General features: G+C 41.3%; 2 long non-coding RNA genes and 1 pseudogene across 2 annotated transcripts; 1 reads left to right on the top strand and 2 right to left on the bottom strand.

The window, feature by feature from the left end:
• Positions 1 to 1,684: 1,684 nt before the first annotated feature.
• On the bottom strand, positions 1,685 to 15,878 carry LOC141936811 (uncharacterized). The gene is made up of 6 exons (XR_012626819.1): positions 15,765 to 15,878; positions 14,646 to 14,767; positions 10,813 to 10,989; positions 6,483 to 6,577; positions 6,110 to 6,228; positions 1,685 to 1,858 (listed from the first exon to the last, which is right to left on the bottom strand). It is a non-coding gene; the product is annotated as an uncharacterized LOC141936811 (long non-coding RNA).
• Positions 2,023 to 5,662, bottom strand: LOC141936835 (uncharacterized). Its single transcript, XR_012626824.1, has 2 exons — positions 4,867 to 5,662; positions 2,023 to 2,854 (listed from the first exon to the last, which is right to left on the bottom strand). It is a non-coding gene; the product is annotated as an uncharacterized LOC141936835 (long non-coding RNA).
• A 1,426-nt stretch (positions 15,879 to 17,304) lies between the features above and the next one.
• Positions 17,305 to 21,334, top strand: part of LOC141936825 (kinesin-like protein KIF20B) — a 30,100-nt pseudogene continuing 26,070 nt past the window's right edge.

Consider the following 21,334-nt stretch of genomic DNA (forward strand, 5'->3'; position numbering starts at 1 on the left):
TTGACAGATTGAGGCCAAGAAAGATTATATTGAGACCATCAGTTCCTTTCCTTTTCTCCCCACCCACCTCCCAGTGCAGGCTCCTTTCAATTATGCCTTCTGTGACACTTAAACAAAACCTGTTGATTTAATAAAAAGCCCGGTTCCCCTGCACAGTTGAAGCTCATCTCCCCTTCACTTTCATCAAGGATGAGAAAGATGGAGAAAGGCACTCCTGTCTAAGCGGGAGTTTAGCTTTGGCAGTCTGAACAGCCCTCAGGAGGCATGTTCTTTCACTTCACTGATGACAAATAGGGCATAGATAGATCTCCTGGCCCAAGTGCCAAGCTGAATGTCCAGGAAAGGCGGTATGAACGCTACCTGGAAAAAGCTGTCTGGACTAGAACATAACAACAATAGCCAAGACTAGGGAATAACAGTCAGAAGAGTACACAGGTGTATCCTGGTCTTACCAGCCTGCCCATCCCTGCGGCCAGACTTTGTCGTGGCCCAAGTGGTTTCTACAGTTATTCTCTGGCAGTGCTGAGATGTGGTTAGAGATTGTGGCTGCCGTCTTTCATCCCAACTGAAAAAAAGCATGCAGCAGTCACAAAACAGCAAGAACCTTTTCCTTCTAAAGCTTTTCCTGCCGATACCTCTGTTTCTCTGTGTCCAACTAGACAATCACAACTTAATTTGCAGGTGCATTTACTCTCCACAACTTTAACTGATCCCTGGCAGAGCTGTTGGTTGCCCATCTTTGGTAGGAAACAAAAACCTTCAGTGCCTTAGTTCAGACATTTCAAATAAACTCCACAAATTAGTAAACATTTAGAATCTAGTCCTTGATTATTGCTTAGGATTACAAGCCAGTGAAGATAAAGTAGGTGTTAAGAGGTGAATCATCTTTTTTCCATGCCATAAGTTCTATTCTGCAGAGAGTTTGTAAAAAAGGAAAAGCCAGGTAATTGATTCAAACTATTAGGTATGTAAAAAAGCTAAAAATCTCATTTCAAATACACTGTCCTTTGCTCCCATCCACTCTACCTTGTACCTAAGTATTTGGCTCAGTGTACTGCTGCTTATCTTTAACTATCAAACTTAAATATACAAAATGTAATTGAAAAACAGGCAAGTTAACAACCCAGAGATTGAGAATTACTGTTCATCATCATAAAAATGATTGTAACAAGTGACAGAGCATTTGGTAGAGAGAACTTGGTAGAGAAAAGCCTTTGTTCCTGACTGCTCCCCCACAGACAATTACCCTCATGTATGTAAACTACTGGTTTTGCTCGGCTGAATGTCTTCACTTTTTTTTCCAACTCAGCATTTTTATATGGACCTTCATAATGCCATCAGGAGGGAAGTAACAGCTTCAAAACAAGCACTTTGAAAGACAGTAACAGAATGGCTGACAATTACAAAAGACTCTCTCTTCCTTATTCAGCACTACCACATCTGAAGAGGAGGAGAAACTGGTTCTCCTATCAGTACTCAGCTGCATGGAGGTTTTTCACTTGCATTGGTCTGTATTCCCAGAGTTTAAATGCTGACATGAAATTCCCATGGATATTAATGATTATGAATCAGATAAGAACAGGGAACCAGACTTTCTATGTCTGTATGTGGAAGGGGGAAAAAAAGCATCTCTCTGAACTGTTCTAGCTAGACATACATACCTCCAAAACAGACAAAACTGGCTTACTCCTCTAACCCAGGAGGGAACACACAGTGTCCATCAGAGGCTAGAAAGGTCACAGAGCTTCTATTTTCCTTCTTCCAAACTAGTCCACAGATGGGAATCGGTGCAAAACAGAAACACACCACACCTTTGGTTTTGCTCCTCAATCACCTTCAGTAGCAGGGAAGTGTATGTCTGAAAGAGCATTTAAGCACAGAGTTAAGTCCAAACACCACAACTAATCTAGAGTTAAGACTTTAGTACTTGAACAACTGTCATGGTCCACTCGGTGGACTCGTGATGGTTCGTTTGCTACGATCTCGAAAGTGCAAAATTAAGGTGACCAACACCAAAGGGGATAGCATCAATCAAACAGTGAAACTTTATTGGTTTGCCTGTGAAGAGGCACGCGATAGTTAGAGACGGGTAAAAAAAAGGAGAAAAGTAAAGTAAAGTTTAGAGAGAAGAGGGAGAGAGGTTATAGCTCCCACCGCTGATCTCACGACGTCCTAACGGTCCCGGGTCCAGCTGATGCTGCGTCGTCGATCGTCATGGTCCTTGCTGGGGAAGCTTCCAATTTTTGTTGTCCAGAAGTCATCTTTTATGCTTAGTAACACACCTTGCTCCTCCTCTGCCTCAGGGGTCTCCGCCCTTCTCAGAATTCAATTATCATATCTCCACCCCTCTCGAGCAAGGCCATCGCGCGTGCGTGGGGGGGGGGGGTGTCCGAGGTGTGGTCAGTCTCGGAGGCGGGTAACCTTCAACCAGGAGGTGTGTTTTGGTATTATAATGAAGCAAAGTTCATCTGAGGTTCATGATTTCTTCATCGGTGTCATGGCAACAGTCGCGATCCATCTTTTTGACAATGGCTATGCAATTATCTCTAACAGCTCCGGCTAGGCCCAGGTACCGAACAATAGCACAACACTCTTTGTACTGCACGGCTCAGGCACCAAAGAACAGCCCTGCACTGCCTGCACCACACGGGTCAGTGCTCAGGAGAACAGCACAGCACTGGCTGTGCCACACAGTTCTGCATTCAGGAGCCTTTGCACCACATTCCGTTCCAGGGGTCGGCAGCTGCGCTCCAAACAGGCCGTTGTCGGGTACCTCACTGTCCATGTCCCTGATGACAATGTTGAGACAATGCTGATCTTCTGACCGACTCTTACAACAACATGACTTTGCTTTCTGATAGATAAAACAAACATTTGCTTAGGTTTTTGATGCTGAACAACATTTAATATGTCCTTGTGAAATTAAGCTGAAACCACAGACAATAAAACTCAAATGCTAATCTTTTTAAAAATACCTTTTTTATCCATGTTTGCAAAGAATCAGAGTCTTGTGTAGGAAGGGGCTGTGCTATAAATGACAAATGTGTTCCTAAAGGCTCCAATTACCGAGTAACAAAGAAGGGAAATAACCAAACATTATGCTAACATTGGGTTGGTTTGCCATAGTTACATCCTCTGATGTTTCTGTGACTGGTGACCTTTCAGAATAAATACTACAGGGAATAGTCTGTTCTGTGAAATGCATTTCATTTTGTTCAAGAGGCCAATTTAGTGCTTTCAGGTTTTCACAAGGTCAATACAATCTATGTACACACAAAAAAAGAAAAACAGAACTACACAGACTTCTGTCTTATCATTAGATACACTGTGAAAAAACCCCAAAACAATAGAAAGGAACTTCCAGGATCTCTCCCACACAGAAGGCAACTTGCATTTCACTGCAGGAACCTTAGTGTCACCAAAATCTTTGTTTTCTTGCAATAAAACATAACTAATACACACTTGGTCTAATGGGAATTTAAGACTCAAAGAGATCATCTAGGTCATCGAAACAAGTTCTTTGAATCAATGATTAACCTGAAAGGGTCTAAGAAACATATATGCCAAGTACCACAGAGCATAGATGATGTTCTATTATCTCACAACGTATGACTGAACACCTTGGGACCAAAGCATTATTTTGACACACATAAACTCCTAATTATACACATTTATCATTCTTTTTAACCCAGAATGGTAAAACAGACTCCTTGATCTCATGAACACTGCTAATCAAATTTGCTGTATTTATCCTTAATTTTGACAGAGAAGTCAGATAAAGAAGCCTCAGAGTTACTTTGGTGCCAGACATTTCACACACAGGAAAAGAAAACAAAAGCATTGTGTAACTCCTGTACAACAGGAGACAGAGATACCTTTTTTGTTTACAAAACCTCTGTATATCCACTGAAAACAGAACTGATAGTGCTAAGACATCAACCCCTCATACTTTTTGTCTGACTGCTCTATATGTGGCAAGCACCAACTGATTTGCGTTTCCTCCCTTTATAAAATTTACTTAAAATACCAAAGGAGATATCTATCTTAATTTCATTTCCTCTTAGAAGGAAAAAAAAAAAAAAAAAAAAAAAGAAAGAAAAAAAAGAAAGAGAACAAGCACACAAACCAGACAGGAAGGTACAGCTACCCCTGCTGCAGTGGTTATGAGGCATCAGTGGTCATGGATTGCAAGTGAGAAAATCCCCACAAATTACATGACATGATCTAGTCTCCATTCACAAGCACAGCTGCAATCTAGCATAAGCTGGAATTGATACGCCTGACCTAAAATCCTAAACCAAGAAAAGCTGCCTGATTTATGACCTCCTTATTATTGCCAGTTTTCAGTCCTTAGATCCTCCCAGAACATATAAACTAAACAACGCACACATAAACCAAGTAATTTTTAGCATGGATTAATTCCCACATTTTGAAGCAAATGCAAACAGCACTGGATAGACACATCATGACTGTTTTCATAGGAGTAGCAAAAACTACCTAATCAATTAAAACATTAAAAAAAAAAAAAATATGAATTTCCTGCAGAGAGAAATAGGCTGGAACCCTACTTTCACTGAATGAGAAAGTCTGTGGTTAAAACATAAAAAAAATATTCTCTGCCCCTATTAAATTTGATTGTAAGCAGACTGATTTCAGTCACAGCACAGACTGGCATAAGGAAAAAGGAAGAAGACATAGTTCTACATTTAAATACTTTGCACTAATGTAGTGCTCTGTACCCACAGGTCTTCAGACACTTCATAAAGTGTGAATAACTGCTCATCTCCCATTTAAAGAAACAAAAGCAACAATGCTAAAACAAAAAGTAGTGAGAGAGCTGAGAAAGGACTTGCAGACAGGTCTCACCTCCAAACCGAAACACGTATTTGGACCCAAAATGAAAATTAAAATATCCATGCCCCCCAACTGGAAAATTCAGCTGCAGTATTCCAGAGTCATTCTCCGATTTTTAGCTCATTTGCCAAGGCAGGATCAGTGCTGACATGGAAATATGAAAGACTTCTGTTTGAAAAAATCAGAATATCCTGATTTTCTTAAAAGGATTTTCCATTTTTCTCAGCCAGTCACAGATTCAGGAAACACCTTCAGTTCCTGAGAAGTTGTATTCTCAGCAAAATTGGCTATTAATTTGCGTTGGTCGATTAGCAGTCAAACCTACATTTCATCAGACAGAACATGCTGTCTTCTATTTGATATGGCAGAGCCCTGGAAAGACTCCTCCTTCATGCTGTTTATTGAAAACAGGATCCATTTAGGTATAAAAACCAAACAAACAAGCAAAAAAAACCTCTTGCAGTTTCAGCAAGTTAACTCATAGGTACTGGCTTCCTTTGTTGAAGCACCTTGAGCCTATTAGAAACATACACCTTCACTGACATCTTGCTGTTCTGCTTGGGAAATTCAGCAAAAAGCTACCTATTTATCTTTGCATGTACATCCACATAAGTTATGTCAGCTGGCTGTCACCAGTGTGACCAAAGTTCTAGGCACACAGGTTACTGACCTCAAAACACGCTGTTTGAAGTCCTTGTTTGACATAATTTGTGTTATTCTCTACGTCAATAGCTATTTCATCTGTTGTCTACTATATTTACAACTGAACAAAATAAAGAGAATAGAAACTATTACTCAATGCAGTTTTCCTTAGACATTCTCCTGTCTCACTACAGGAATAATTTCAGCTATGCTAGCAAATATCCTACCTTTTAAGAATATGGATGTATAGGTATCTGCAATGAACATGAATAATTTCTAATGTTATTAAAAACTCAAAACTTCCAATTTAAGAATCATAGTTGAGAAACATGAACACCTCACAAAAATGTGCCTGACTTTCCTCTTCATTACTTCAGCTGAAAATCATTCAGAACTACTACAATAAAATCATGCTCCATATTTTCACTGCACGATGAACATGCAATGTGGAGGTAGTATCTGACTTTTTTTAGGGAAGAGTGTACGTATAGCCAAATGAAACTGCGTTCCCAGCAACCAATAACACTGAACTTTGATATGAATTAATGATACAGAGGAAGGGCAGGAACAAAGGGAACTGGGGGGCAAAGGGGAAGATAAGCAACAGACTTGCCTAAAAAGAGGCCAGAAATCCCAAACTTGTGGTCTGTGTTCTCTTCCCATCAGAGGCAGGCATGGGCATTAGCTGTGGTTTCAACAGATCAGACCTGCATTGTGATATTCCCTTACAAACTGCAGCCAAGGAGGAGGGGCAGGGCAGGGAGAAAAAAAGAAAGAGAACAGAGACAGGGGGTTACAGCCAACAATACAATATATCCATCCCAAGCAAAGATGGCATGGATCTTCCATCATCCCCATGTCAATGTTCTCAATAATATTCATCAAACAATTTATTAAGAATTCTGAGGTGAAAAGTTTGTTCATAGGAATGTTCCTGTGATGAGGCTTTAATAAATCACAGTTCCTGTATGGAAAGAAATACATACCACATTAGACTTCCCTTGTCAAAGTTCACTGCTGAGATTCTTGGTGGCCACAGCTGCTTTAGACACCCAGTAGCTACTACAGCATTCACCTAAAACTGAAACCAAAACATCAGATAAGAAAAATTGGCATGTGTAACACATACTCAAGCAGCACTGTGGCATAATTTGCAGCGTATAGCTACATTTGTTATACCTGAAATCAAGCCTCATGTTTATTTGTAACAGCAATAGCCATCTGATTAAAAAAATAATAAAACTATAGCATCTATTTCTGAATCATTTGTCTTGGATAATTAATTTGCCAAGAGCATGAGTCACCCAGTTAGAAATGAGTTAGAAAATTACTCATTTCTAACTTTATACTAATATTATCCTTAAAATAAAAGGATTCCTCCCTTATCCCTAAATTGTTGCATGTTTTGTTTCTTTTCACAATGCCAAAATCTGCTTTATACAGAATTTTTGGATTGTTGGAATAATTATCTTAGGTTTATAACGCCATTCACCCAGAAAGATCTTACGGTGCTTTATAAATGTCTGTGTATTCTTCAGTGCACCCCCATACATGATGCAGTACATGACAGTACTTGGCAACACTATACAAAAGCACCTGACTGGAACTGCAGTCAGATCCTATAATCTGTTGAAACAGCAAAGGGAAACTCAGATGCACAAAACTGAATTACTAACAACAGAATTTTGCTGTTTACAGCTCAGTTTTTGCAAAATGGGGTTTAGTCTGACTACAGAGGGTCAGATCAGCCAGTGCTTGGTAACACTCATCATTTCAGTGGAAACCTTTCAATTTCTTCAGATTTCAGCTGTGAGCAAACTTTCAGTAAGGAAGCCTGGCCTGCTTCAAAACTCTTCTCATCCTTGGCTGCAGCATGTTGTGACAACATCAGGGCAGCATTAAATGGAGAACTTTATGCTGAACAACATTTGGAAATACTCTCTCTAACTCTGCAAGTCTGGATATGCCCAAAGGCTGCAATCCAGCCAGCCTCCTGCATATTTGACTCCTTGCTGAAAAATTGCCAGAGATGCAACTTCAGAAGCAATTTAGCCAATCTAAGACTGCCTAATAGATGAGAAGCAGCCCTGCTCTTTTGTCCCACCAGCATTTCTGCCTGCTCTTCTGCTGTCCCAGCACCTGTTTGGCCACATGGATCTACTTGCTGATTTGGCTGAAAATAATGGTATAAAAACATGTTTAAAAAACTAGCTGCTCATTAATCAACCCTTTGAGAAGCAACAGAGACTTCATGAGTTTTCATCATCTTTCATCTGCTGGTGCACTTTCAGGGAAGAAGACTGTGCTTCTCTTCAAGGACTGCAAAGAACACTGTAGTCCCATCGCATGGCACAAATACAGGCTCTTCTTTTCAGGAGTATGACTTCATTCTATTCAGGGCAGATGTCTAGTGTGTATTAAGCTCCCTGCCTTCTGTTTTTCCTACACGATGGGCAATGGCCAGCCTGAAATACTACTAAAATATAAGCTTACAAAAGAAAAAAAAACGAAGACGAGCTCAGACCAAAACAGGAAATGCCCTGGGCCATTTGTTATTGTCAAAGAGCCATTATTTTCAAGTCCTTTAAAGATGTGACTGGTTAAGAAATTTGTTTTCTAGATGTTCATTCCTTGCCCTTTTATCATGCTTTAGGATAACTGTGTTACCCAATATTAGACATTAAATTTAACATCTAAACTAAGAGGCTAGAAAGCAAGGTTCCTCCAGGGGGCAATTCAGGTTATGGTTATATTGCTTAGCTGTACCATGTAGCATAACTGGAAAGAACAAGAGTTTAACTTAGGCCTGAAACTAGTCTGAGCATTTCTCACCACTGGCTCTACAGGAAGCCCAAGTTAAAACATCTGAAGGTCAGTGGCATGACTATCCCACTCCAGTCACATCTTCACTTAAGTTCAAGGAGAAGCCCTGAGTGCCCAAAACCATGATGACATTCCGAGGAATGGTACATAACATCAGACAATGGCACTAGTTTCTGAGGTCAAGACAGACAGTTGACACTTGCCAAGGATAAAAGAAGCTCTGTCTTGGGTGTCAGAGCCAGAAAGATGAGTAATACTACACTGAAATACTGTAATGGCTGCACTGTAACATATCCTGCTCCTTGGATTTAGCCCATGTTACATGAGCAGTAAGCTTCTTGCTCTTGAACCACATCTTTTTGAGGCACCTTATATTTTTGAGACACAGAAGTGTCCAGTCTTGTGGCTTCTACACAGAACTATATATATATATATATATGTACACACACACCCCCCTTTAGTGGAGATCTGCCGACGCGGAAGTCTCGGACACAACTTAGACGACCAATGTGATCAAGTTGATGCCACTTTATTAAAGGTTACACAGCAATTTATACTCTATCTCAAACTTCACGTGCCGCTATCTTATTGCTAATAGGCTAAAGCTACTTGTTCACGCGCCCTTTTGCCCCCTATGATTGGTCCCGGTGTGGCGTCCACGCGATGCTCTCCCCCCAGGTAGACCCCCTGTTTTCGACATTCCAACATCTTTATCTCTTGGGCAGGAATGTAGTTTCTCAGGCCGTCTCGGCCTTGTTTTTGTCCTTGAACACAGCTGCAGCTTGTTGTTACAGTGAGGCCCCTCGGTTTGGATCGCTCATAATATGTCCGTTATTTTCCAGCCATTCCACAGAGATCTTTCAGTTTCTTCAGCTATCAGATAAATATCTGATATTTATTTAGATATATCTTGGTATCTTGGCCAGTTTCCCCATTTCAGAATTGCATGACTCTAGATATGTATTGACTTCATGTTCCAATTTATTTATCTTGGTAAGCTTCTAGTAAGAGGACAGCAACAGTTGAGAATGTAACGAGCAACAGAATGCCTTTGGTAAAGTTTTCTGGGCTGTTCTGAGGGCTCTGGGACCATTAGACAGCTGTTTACAGCCTCTGTTTTACATAACACTACAAAAGAAGAAACAGTATTCTCAAAAAAGTAATCCTAAGGATTAAAGCTTGAATTTCTTACACCATGAAGAATTTCCATAAGCAGCCTGGAACTGAAATAAAACTTCTGAAACCTCAGTTGAAATAAAATTCAAACATATGTTTCATTTCAGGAAAGTCAATCCTGAGATTTTTACCTTTAAATTATGGTTACCCATGTTGGTATTTACACAGCTCTGTGGATGATTGAAAAAGAATCAACAACACATGGAGAGAAATAGTTTTACTAGTAAGATTTGGAATTCATGCCCAGCCCTTAACCTGGAGGTTACAAGCTAACATACTGTCTGCAAAAAAAAATAATTAACATCATGTATGGCAAAAAGTGCAAAACAGGCCTAGTCCCAGACTTAGAGATAAAAAGACATTATGCAAATATTTGCAGAACATAGGCATAGGTTTAGAAATTAAAAAAAAAAAAAAAAAGAAAAAGAAAAAAGGGGACATTTTAGGGAACCAAACAATATTTGGATACACAGTTCAAACACCCTTCATGAAATATAAGCAGCACATATAAAAAACATTTTCTGAAGTAGCCAGTGTTCCTGTACTGTATCTGTCCTTCTGCATTAACCATACCACTCTATTTTTATGTCCAAAGGATGTAACCTTGAAACCCATAGGAAAACTAAGATGGCTGTGTGAAAACAGCGGCAAAGCTCATACTGACTTCTCTAAGTACAGGATTCGATTTATTATTCCAGCTGTATAGCCATTTCTAACAGTATGTCCTGAGACATCGGTAGAATGTCGACTAGGAGAGAAGAATATTACACACCTAGTTGATACCAACCATCACTCTTTCTGCTTGTGCATTCTATGGCAAGGTTTTCAGTTATGTGATTACCAGTAACTCAAAAATGCCTGGTTTACATGATTCAGCATGATCACAACCCAAAGTGAGACAGTGTACCGGCTCTGGCTGGGATGGAGTTAATTTTCTGGGGCACATCACAAATGCCCCAGAAACTATATTTAGCAACCAGTTCTACGGAAAAGCCATCTATGCAGACTTTTCTTAAAAATAAGACAGCACGCAATTTAAGAGCAGTCATCTTTTCTTGTATAAATACACTTTCACAAAAAAACCTTTGACCGTATATTTTTTAAACAATAGTTTTACTATTCACAACATGTATCTTAAATACCTGATAGCTAAGCTATTTGCTACATGACTATGAATCAGTCAGACAAAACAGACTGAATGTTTTGACATTTGACAACAAATTGCATCAGACATTGACACTGACAAACAAAATGAATCAAACAGACAAAACATTTACAGGACAAATACTTGTGTCACAATGTGAAAACAGTTCTTACCATTTTCTCCAACGGAGGCCACTTTTGCTGTTATATTGACTTCTGTGATACTGTGTTGTTTGGCCTGATCAGCCAACTCCTGTCTAAATGCTTCAGCCCCTTTCAGCAATAAAGAAGTAAAATACTTAGCTATCACTGGTGGTCTTACAGCATCTGTGCCAGAGTTACAGAAAGACCCTAGAAAACGCAGAAGAAAAATAAAAGTTGGGTTTTTTTCCCCTCCAGTTAGTAAAGCTTCAGTTTCCTCTGGTAGTAAAACATATAAATATATATATACGCACATACATACACAAAATATTTCTCAATTATTATTCATCTTGAGAGTCTATTAAATTTTACTCCAGATTGGCAGTTTAAATGAGTAGGGTATGTCACAGAAACATTTAAGAAACATACTTTATCATCATTTATGCTGTGATGATGTTAAAAAGCTCCTGTGAGGTTAAGAATGCACTGTATTAGGCAAACATGAGTACAACTGTGCTAATGGAAGGCCCTAATGATCCTGCCTTGAAAAGCTTCCTAATCATAGTAACAAAAGATTTAAATGGATGGATGGATGGATGTAAAAAATATACAGCACACTAATACTGAAAAAAACTGCATTACTAATTCCTCAAAATATCCAAGCCATTCACTTATTTTAGTTGCTAGAGCCAGTATAGAACACTATTACTGTGAGGCACTTGGTTACACACGCTTCTTTAAGAGCTGTTCGAATTAAAGTGACCTGAGAACCTAAGTACACTCATACACTTGGTAAGCGTAATGATCCAAGACACACAATTATGTTTTCAGGTACATTTTTAAGCCTGTTGATGAGAGATAGAAGTTTCTGATTTCAAAATGCTAGATCTGACCTTCAAAACAGTAATCATTTATATTACGTATTGCAGAGAATAATCAATTTTGAAACTTTTTGGTTTAATTACAAGATTAAAAGGTTGGTTAAAGCTGAAATGATCTCTTTAGCTCATCAGAGAATTATGCAATAAATCAAAGGGTAGAATGAATAACCAGGGTGGAGGGAGAAACAGCAATAGCTTTTTTGTCTCAGTTGCCCTCTTTCCAAGGACTAAGTCTTGAGTTATTCAAATTGAACAACATACATCTTAGTAAATATAGTTCAAATCTTCTCCTATGTAAAACAATACAGCTCCTGCTCAAGGAGTAATACTATGTTTGCCATGTACATGCTTTCAAATGAAGCTATGAAGATTTGAAAATTATATGCTGAGCACATGTAGCACATTTTTATAACACAAAACCCTGTCATGGGACCAGGTGGCCTCCATGCATCTATGAAAAGCACACATGCAGCAGTACCTAAACATGCCTTAACACAACCATGCCTCCAGCTGTGAGCTCCCTGTCTCTTCTCTTCTCAGTGAATGACTTTAAACGACCACAGGGCAACAGGCAACCCCAACACCTTACTTGCCACAGCAGCCAGCCCTGGCGCTGGGAAGCCGCCAGAGGCCAAGTGTCAAGGCCCGAGTCCAGCACCAGGCGCTATGGCTTGCCTCCAGCAGCCCATCAGCGATCCTCTCCTTCCTCCCCAGGCCCCCGGCTGGCTATTTCACACTGCCATGTGCTGCTCAAGCCCCCTCTTTGCCGGTGGGTCTGGGATTCATTTTCCAGACTGTATTTTATGCTTCCAGAGCACCTCAAGGGAGCGGCCTCATGACCATCGGCCAACTCCTTCCAGTGCCGGTTTCCTCCCACCCCGCCCGAACTCCCGCAATTACTCAGTTAACCAAATTACCCACGAAACAGCCGCAGCATTTGGAGGCCGGCGGCTGGCAGAAAGCCCCTGCCCCTGGGGAAAGGGCCCCGACTACAGATACCGCCGGGGACGGCTGCGGCTCCGGCCCCACACTGCCGCGGGGCTCCAGCCAGCCGCCCCCCACCCTGAAGGGCCGGACCCCGCCTGCTCCCGGCCGGGGACGCCCAGCCCCGCTCGGATCTCCCGGGCCTCGACGCCGTCACCTGCCCCCGGGGCGACGCCTCCCGAGCTGGGGAGCGCCCGCGGCAGCCCCCGGGCCGAGCTGCGCTGCCAGGCCGGGCGCCTTCTGCCGGGGCTGGGCGCGAGGGCCCGGCGGGGTCGGGGCGGCGGCGGGTGGGCTGTGGCCTCGCTTCGCGCCGAGGCGGCTTCCGCCAGCGCTGCCGGGCCAGCGGGGCCGGTGGGGCCTTGGCGGTGGGGCCGAGGTGCTACGGCTGGACGTTACGGCGGGCCTCGCGCTCCGGGCCCCGTCACCTTGTCTCCCGTCGTTAATTTGACATAAGTTCAGGTCCCTTTGAAGGAAGAGACGCTGTGCTGGCCGACTGACACCGGACCACAACGTGAATATCGTCTGCTTGCCAGTGACTGCCTCTGCGCCCCTCGGTTCAAGGGAAGGCTTGAACGTATGCACGCTGATGCACAACAATTACACGGACAAACTCAAGTCATTTTTCTCTTAAGTTTGTGCCTTTAAAGCTAATCTTGAGCAGGAAACAAGCAAATAGTTGAAGAATTGAAAGTCAGCCGTGGAAAAAATATATTGGATGAACTGGGAAATGTGAGACTGAAGAAGCAGCTTATTGTTTAAAAGAGATAAAGGAAAATATACCTATATCAGTAAAGAAAAATGCACAAATCAACAGCCTGCAAAGTCATGAGTTCACAAAATCAGCTGTATATGACTTAGAAATAATGTCACCTGAAGGCAACTGATGGCACGGGGCCAACGAGGGTACCACTATATTGGTTCAAATTAAAGGCAGTGTGAAATGCACCCACAGGACTGTGCAAATCACAAGATAAATGACACGCACTGCCCTGAAAGACAGGTGAAAAGGGGCTGATATGGCAGACTACCAAGAAGGTAACGCAGCACACCATTTTCCTCCAAGGCACCTCTGTGACAAGGAACGGGAGCTTTCCTGCCAGTCAGCTCCAAACAAGCCCTGCAGAAGAAGGACTCTCCTCCAACCAGGATGGGAAGGCAGCGCTGTCAGGGCACAGGGAAGCGCAGCAGAACCAGGAGTGCTGAGGGGAAACTGAAGTGCTTTGTCAATTCCCCGGGGAAGATGAGTTGAGTACAAAGACGCTGAAGCCAGTTCTGGTTTGGCTGCTGCTCAGATGTGCTGAAGGATGCTGGGCCAAGTCCCAGAAGTGTTGACTGTGTCTCTAATTTCTTCTGACAGCAGTGTAAAAGCTACCCGAGATACGCTGTCTCAGAGGGCATCATCTCATCACTCTGATGAGGAGACTATCCACAACTTTTCAATCCTGTCCCAAATATAAGGAGCATAAGTTTCTAAGGGTAATGACGAGAGCTGTAACAAGTAATTCATAAAAAAAATATTTTCCCCTTGCAGAGTGGCACCCTTGCTCCACAAGTTATAGAGGATTTAAAAAGAAACATAATCAAATTTCAGGAGCTAATGAGTTAACACTTTTGGCAGCAGATATTTTTGTTGCAACTGGCTGTCCTTGCACAAACTACTTTAAGGAGAATATATTGGTGAAAAGCCATATAGGTTATTTACATAGATAGAGTTTCATCATCTCCCACTCCAAAACAGGCTGGGTTGGTTATGCTGATGTAATGTTTTCTTTATCATGGTTTGTGTGAGGCTAGGAGCACATGTTAGATTGTGTTTTGCTCTTTTAGTATGTTGATGGTAGTCCTTTGAGATACTAGTTTAAATTACACAGCATGTGCAGTATTTTAAAATCAGTTTCAGAAATCTAATATTCAAACAAAACCAAAATACTGCTTGTACTATGAGCTTTGTTATGCCCCAAGTTCTGCAGGAAACAGCACCCAACATTTTTAGGAATATACCTTGAAAAATATTCCGAGAAGATCTTCAGTTTTCCTTTTCAACAAGTAGAAGAGAACAACTTGCAGGTTTGCTCGCAGGAGCTAGTTTTCCCCTTTATTTGAGAAGCATTCTCAGTCCCTTCCTGGTATGAAAAAGGTGGTTTGGCATTAGGTTGGTTCAGTAGTTTGAATTCACTGTTCTGTTCAGGATAGAAACTAAAATACTTTTTAAAAAGTTAGCCTAAGTCTTAAAGAATGTCTACAAGAGCTTTTCGGTTTTGTTTGGCAAGCAATTTCAAATCCAAAATCGCATCACTTTCTGCTGTTAAAACACACCGACTCTTGCAACATGGCCTGCATCTGAACTGAAATCAAGCACACATCTCTTACTGATATGACACAACCTCTATTTAACGAAAGATGGGATATAATCTTAAAGACAACCTCATCAAAGCAGCTGATACAGGATCTGTGTAGAATTATTCTTTTACAGAATTGCTTGCACTAGCTGGCATTTTCTTCAAATGAAAGACAAACGTTTGTTTTTGGTAGTTACTGACTACTTTCAAGTTACTTTTCCTTTTATTTCAATTTAAAACAGGCAGACATTCTTTATTAAAGTTCAAAGAATTCCTGTCTGAGTCTAAAGAGAAACTTATGGTGATTTTTGTTACCTAAATCCGTACATTTCCATACCCTGACATTCTAGAAAAGGATGATCTGTTTGGCATTATGATACTGTTTTGAAAATGAAGCCAAAGGATTTCTCTTACTGATGTTTAAGAAATTAAATCCCTATCATGCAAACCTGGTACCAAACAGTAATTTCCACCTGGGGAAAGTTTTAAACAAAGATACCTTACAAAGTGTTTTCTACAGCTGTCACTCTGTCAGTATTGTAATCCAGGATGAGGAACAAGACAGCCTGAATTTAAAATTGGAGTTTCCCAATTGTGCTGATCCCTGCTCCGATATAGGGCATCTGCAGCTTGAGCACGTCACCTGGCCTCTTCCCTTTCACTGCCTGCAAACAGTGATTATATACAGACTGCAAAGCCTCAGCTTGCCTCTCAGCCTGCAAAACGCCTGTGGAAACAGCATCACTTTCATCACCCAGAGTATCGACAAGCTCGAACTTACATACATCCTTCTGCCAGACCTGAGGGACCAAAGCCCGGGCACTGCAGACGGCGAGGCAGGCAGGTGAGGGCAGGCTGCGGGGCAGGCCCGGCGAGGCCAGGGCGCCTTCCCGGGGCAGTCGAGGTCGTGCTGCCGCTGAGAGGGCGGGCCCTGGCGGCTCTGGGTGCCTGCAACACAGAAGCCTCAGAGAACACCCCTCGCAGCGCAGCGCGCCCCCATTGCGAAGCCCAGACGCCGCCTGAGAGGAAACCTCCCCCCCGCCCCGCCAGCCGGGCCGCCCGGCCCGGCGCCTGCCCCCCGGCGTGCCCCCCCCCCCCCCGACTACATTTCCCGCCGAGCCTTTCGCCGCGGCAACGTCCGCCCTCCCTCGCCGGCGGTCGCGTGACGGCGCCGCGCTCTGCCATTGGTCAGATTTGAAAAGAATCGCTGCCGTGCCTGTTAGTTTTGTTGGTGAGTCGCAACGGTTGCTAGGGCCGCTCAGCAGAGCCGAGCGGCTCTCGCCTGGCGGAGGTCGGTGGCTGGGCTCGCTCAGCCTGCCGTGCGCTCTCCGGTAAGGGGTTGTGGGGCTGTCGGGCTGCCGACCGCTCGCTAGAGGAGGGAAGGAGGAGGCGGTTTCGGCCTCGGGGTCACGGAGCTGGGAAGCGGTGCTGGGGGGTCTGCGTGGCGGGCGGTGCTGAGGGGTCTGCGTGGCGGGCGGTGCTGAGGCCTCTTCCCCTCGCTTCTCCCCTGGCACTACGGTGGGTGAAAAGTTGTGGAGCGGGGGATGTGTGTGTGAAAACTTTTAGGTACTGCTGAGGGGCGTGCAAGTCACGGGTAGCGTCCAGGGCTATGACCAGGCCATGCGGCAGTGTCCCGTAAGAACGGGACAACACTGTGAAGCCTTGCAGTGAGAGATTGGTAATTGCGGAGGAAAACTTTTCTTTTAAATTTTTTAAAGTGTAAGTACTGATGCGTTATGTTTCTTTATAAGCTGCCAGCTGTGAGGTTTGGAGCCTTTTCAACCCTTGTGCTGTCTGACAGTGCTACAGGTTGTGTGTGTACCGTGACCAGGTTTTGCTTTGTGTGCCATTCTGGATACCCTTCTCTTAAGGTGTCTGCAGCTCTAAACTCTGTTGTCACGATAAGCAGAATTACAATAACGTATCCCAGTATACAAGTACATTTTAGAGGCTACAGCCGGGCAGTATACCTGTTTACCCCAGAACATCTAAGGTAATTACAGTGCTGTATGACACAATGTGCAGACAGATGGACAGTTTGCATCTTGTGTTTTACATGCTATTAGTGGTTCAACCTGACTTATCTGAATGCTGGGCTCATATGAATGCTTTGAATTCCAGCTTTACATACATAGCTTAATGTTTGTATTTTGCCCCTTAGGTAAAAAAGCACAGAGTGAGAGCATAATCTCGACAAATCACACTTTAAAATAAGCTTATATTTAAAACAACTAAACTGTCAGTTACCTAACAACTATGTTTCCTGTCAAGGTCTGGTAAGAGTTTTGCCCTGTGACTTTGTGTAGCTGATGAGCAAGACTTCTAGATCGGGACAGCACAGGTATGTTTCTTTCCAGTAGTAGCTTATTCCCAACTTGGTGTTTGTTCAAGCTTTGTCAGTATTTCAGGCCAAGTTTTTCCTGGTTTTCATATAGTTGTCTGACAAAAATAAGAACTGTAGATTAAACTAAACATTGCTGCTTAGTTTATGTATAGCTTTACCTCTTTTGCCTCTTGGTGAAGTTTGTCTGGCTTCATGAAGCCTTGTATCTGCCTTTTACAAGCTAGATAGGAAGGCTGAACTGTTAAATGTTTTGACACCAAAGTGCTGGTATATTTCAGGTTTTTTGCTGGGCGGAACAAAAATATTACGACTGCTTAATAGGCAACACCTTTTCTGAACCAGCCCTGGTCTGTCCACTGTTTTAATGAATGCTGTGTGTTCTCCATTAGTATTTAGAGACAAAATATATATACGTGGCTGTAGCATAGACATGGGAATGTAGTATTAGACCATTGACTCATCATGTCCAAAGCTTCAAAACTGTAGGAGACCATGTGGTAGATGTCTAATTGCTGGAATGCTTGCTGCCATAGTCTATGAGCCCAGTGAGTTGCTGTCATAGTCTGTGAGCCCAATGAGTTAAACTTAATCCAGAACAAAAGCTGCCAAGCCACGTCTGTAACATCACAGGAAAAAGCAACTGGAGAGTGAAGGGCAGACAAAATATACTAATGTTTTGAAATAAAATGCACTTTTTAAAGATTATTTTGAAATCTACCTGTCTGCTATCAACCCTGAATCAATTTACTTTCATTTTCTATAGCAAATTTTCACTGCCCAGATTCTGAGATGCACAAAAATCATTAAATTTTGGATTAATAGATGAATTGCTGATCTATAAAATGACTGAAAAAGTTACTAAAAAGCAGTTCTGTAACTTGCCCTCTGGCATGAGGTCTTCTAATTTTCTAGTGTCCCCTTAATAGCTAAAACTACCTGCTTGTCTTCAGAATTTTTCTGAACTCTGTCATGCATTAAGCTACATTGTGTTATATTTATAATACCAATTATTTATCAGGTCCTGCGGAGATAACCATGAAGTCTGGGTTACTCTTGCAATGAACTTTTATTCTAAATGGACACAATAATGGGATGATGGAGAAACGGATGTGGAACAATATGATTGTTTGGTGTTTTTATTTTTTAATTCTATCTTCCTTGTCAAACATGGGTTTTAGCAAGGTTGTGGTATATGTGTAAGGCTTTTTCCCTCGTAAACAGTTGCTTTGCATTGAAAGAAGAATGGCTGGTCTTGTTTCATCATGATGTGAACTCTGTTGCAGACCCTCTCCCCAGCTATCAGAAACTTGCTGTGTAAATTTTGAATAGGATAAAGAAAGCTTTCTCCTTAAAGAAACTGCAGCTATCAGTTTCAAATTGACTTGTCTTATATAAGAGACTTCAGAAGCTCTATGTTATGTGATCAGAAAACAAAAGAAGGATTTTATTTTATCTCGCAGGATGGAACCAAATTTGGATAAAGAGGAATTTTTCAGACCATCCTATATTGCTAGTGCTGAGCCACTTCAAAGAACAGGGCCAGTAAGTGTGGAAGACCTTAAAACAGATCTCTCTGGTGATTTTTCTTTGGTTTCTTCAGACTCGGACACAAGCCAGGTAAGAAAGCTTTAACGTTTACATTGTTTGGATATTTTTTAATAAGCTTAGTCTTTTCATCAATACGAATAATCAGAATTTTACAGAGAAGATGAAAAGCATCTTTAGTATGTTTTTAATTTGGAGGAGATAGATAGGATTAGACTAAGTTGTGTGGTACTGCATTGATACCTTATTGGGCGCATCAGTCTTGGAGCAGCTTAATCATAGAATGTTTTTGTGGGTTTCATTCTTGATTTCTCATTGCCTTAGTGTCGTGTGTGTGTGTATATATATATGCTGCAAGATTATGAACTCTTAAGTTATCACAGCGAACTTCTGCAGAGGCCTAAGCACTTGTGAAAACTGATGTAGTGAATTACTTTTGCTTGTCTTGTCATCAAATAAGTCTGTTCAAAGTAGCCTGGTGAAAATAAAACTGCCTTAAGATGCTAGCTATCCAACAAAGAAGCTAGTCAAATTTCTAACTTCCTTAATTTTTTTTTATTTAAGAGGAACGTTTTGGAGCCTAAGGGACACATACAAGTTTGCCTGCGTATTAGGCCATTTACATCGTTGGAGAGAGAAAATGAATTGCAGGTGTGACATTTATATAGCTTAAAAATACCTTAAATGTATGCTTGGGGTTTTTGGTTTGTTTTTTCCTCTAAGCTGAGCTTTTCATACACTTTTCATGCCTGCATTGTTTCTGGTTCCTTTTAATAGAGCTGTGTTTCGATTGAAGATTCAACAAGTGTCATACTGAAGCCACCCCAATATTCTTTGAGTCGACTGAGTGAAAAAACTGTTGGACAGAAGTTCACTTTTTCACAAGTAAATGAATTGTCTTTAAAAATTTTTAATCTTTTCCTGGAAAAATTTGTTTAACTTTATATTATTAAATAGCAATCCAACTAGATTTTTAAACTGTCAATAGTCTTTAAGATTATAAACATACAGAATTTAAAGGATTCTTTAAAAGTCTCTAATGATTGCTGAAACAAAATAAAGATGTTTCTTGGTAATGCTCAGGTGTTTGCCCCTGAAACAACTCAAGAAGAATTTTTTGAAGGCACCATGAAGCAACCAGTGCAAGACTTCTTAGATGGATATAATTGTCTTATTTTTACATATGGCGTTACAAATGCTGGGAAAACCTACACATTCCAAGGTATAAGTAGAAATGTGTTCTTGAATGAAATTCCTTTTTTTTTTTTTTTTTTTTTTTTTGAGAGGATTACTTCTAGCAGAAATATAACTCTTTCCTTTATTTAAGCTGTAGGCCCTGTACATTGGCTTCTCTTGAATAATAATAATAATAAATAGCCTTTGAAAGTCTCCTTCCATAACCAATATCACTAAACTGCCAACTGACAGTCACTGCCAGAGTTTACGTAAACATACAGTGGTATTGCTTTGTAAGGCTGTAATAATTTCAACCAGGTGTATGTGACTTCTTTTTTCCTCCAAGTATCTAGAGGGTGGAGGGGGGAGTTAAGAAAATATGTGTTCTGTATATCAGAATGTGAAAAGTGTGTAAGTCCAGACTCATATTTTTTTAATCATTATTATAAAGGTCATATGCATCTTATATGCATTGTCTCCAAATAAGGAATAGTATTTGAGTCTGTTTCAATTATTACAGGCAGAGCATAAATGGTTTGAAACATATTTGAGTCTTTCCAAGTATTTCTGTCTTGTCTCGAGTTTCTGAGTTTATCAATAATATCCTAGGAGACCTTGTCTCCTGATGTACTGTTTCTGTACTGTTAAAGCTCAATATCCTTTCTGGTTGGAAGATGTCATTCTTTAATTATTTTTCAAAACATTTTAACAAATAAGGTGGCTTGATTTAGATGGAAACAATTTCTCCTATAATGAAATGGCAATTCTAGAGACTGTAATGCTTATTTTATACACAGAAGTAGTAGAAGGACAATATGTCTTATGCCATATGAAATTGATCTTTATTGAAGTGACATTGTCTTCTAAGTGATCTTCTGTTAGGTAGATTATAACTAAAGACTACTGCCAGTATTTTCAGTTATCATTAATCTGGGGCAATGATGGCATGCTCTGTCCTAATAAATAATAGGTAAATAACAACCCCCCAAAATTCCTAAAGTGTACAGTCCTGCATGCTTGGCTAGTTTGGGCTATATTGTGTGGGTTTTCAAGACTTTTTGATTCATGTCTTTTCAGACTCTGCAGACTTTTTCATGCTATTATATTTTTCTAGGACTTAACTATCAACTTGTGATAAGAACTGTCAGGGCAGAATGTTGCCTACGGGGTGCCATGATTTCCTCTTCTGTTATTCCCAGTATTGTCAATATAGCCTTTCCTTTCTGGCAGTACATGGCAGTCTGTATTCAGTCAATGGCAAGGGACTTAAGTGAAAGATGCAACAG

Source organism: Strix uralensis, chromosome 34, assembly GCF_047716275.1.
Source record: "Strix uralensis isolate ZFMK-TIS-50842 chromosome 34, bStrUra1, whole genome shotgun sequence".
Taxonomy (NCBI): domain Eukaryota; kingdom Metazoa; phylum Chordata; class Aves; order Strigiformes; family Strigidae; genus Strix; species Strix uralensis.